This window comes from Etheostoma cragini, chromosome 11, assembly GCF_013103735.1.
Source record: "Etheostoma cragini isolate CJK2018 chromosome 11, CSU_Ecrag_1.0, whole genome shotgun sequence".
NCBI lineage: Eukaryota > Metazoa > Chordata > Actinopteri > Perciformes > Percidae > Etheostoma > Etheostoma cragini.
The window spans coordinates 4,439,524-4,440,422 of NC_048417.1; positions in this window are offsets into that span (position 1 = coordinate 4,439,524).

Here is an 899-nt window from a genome sequence, read left to right on the forward strand (position 1 = left end):
CACACACACACACAAACAAATCATCATGTACAGATTCTCAATAAAGAGCTTTTTATCATATTTATGTATCATATTTTACATTATTTATAATTGCATTTTTCTAGCTGTTGATGGGGTTCCACGTCTGTTTTTACGGTGATCCAATGTAACGTAACTTTATTCTTCACTGCACTTTCTAAAGTGTTTTATGGAATGACAATAAAAAATAGTCTTGAATTTTGGATTATAAACTATTGGATTATATACATAAAAATGTTAATGTTAAAACAATTTGGGATGCACCTGTTTCAGACGCATTCGTGCCCATTAACAATGAACATGTTTAAGTACAATGCAAATACATTAAAGAACCATATATGCATACTACTGACAATTTACATGTGTTTCATGGAGCGGAAGATATGATGACTAGATAACTAGAACTGAAATAGTACTAAGAAAGCAATTATTTTAAATGTAAGGAGTAGAAAGTACAGATAATTGGTGAAAATGTAGAAGTAAAAAGTCTGCTGTAAAATCATAACTACATAAAGTATAGATATCCAACATTTCTACTTAAGTAAGGTAACAAAGTATTTGTACTTCATTACTTGACACCTCTGGAAATGAGGGATTATGCTGCCGTAGATAAGGTACACATCTGTGAACATTTTGTATGCAGTCTGTAACAGATTATGATTAGGTTTTACACAAACAAGGATTAACTTTGTCAGCAACCCAGCCATCCAATTAGAATAGAGAAGAAAAACTGCATTGTTGTTGTAACATAACAAACACAGGGAGAACAGCACAAAGATAAAACAACGTAATTTAACCTTCTCACTCTGGTGTGTGTGTGTGTGTGTGTGTGTGTGTGTGTGTGTGTGTGTGTGTGTGTGTGTGTGTGTGTGTGTGTGTGT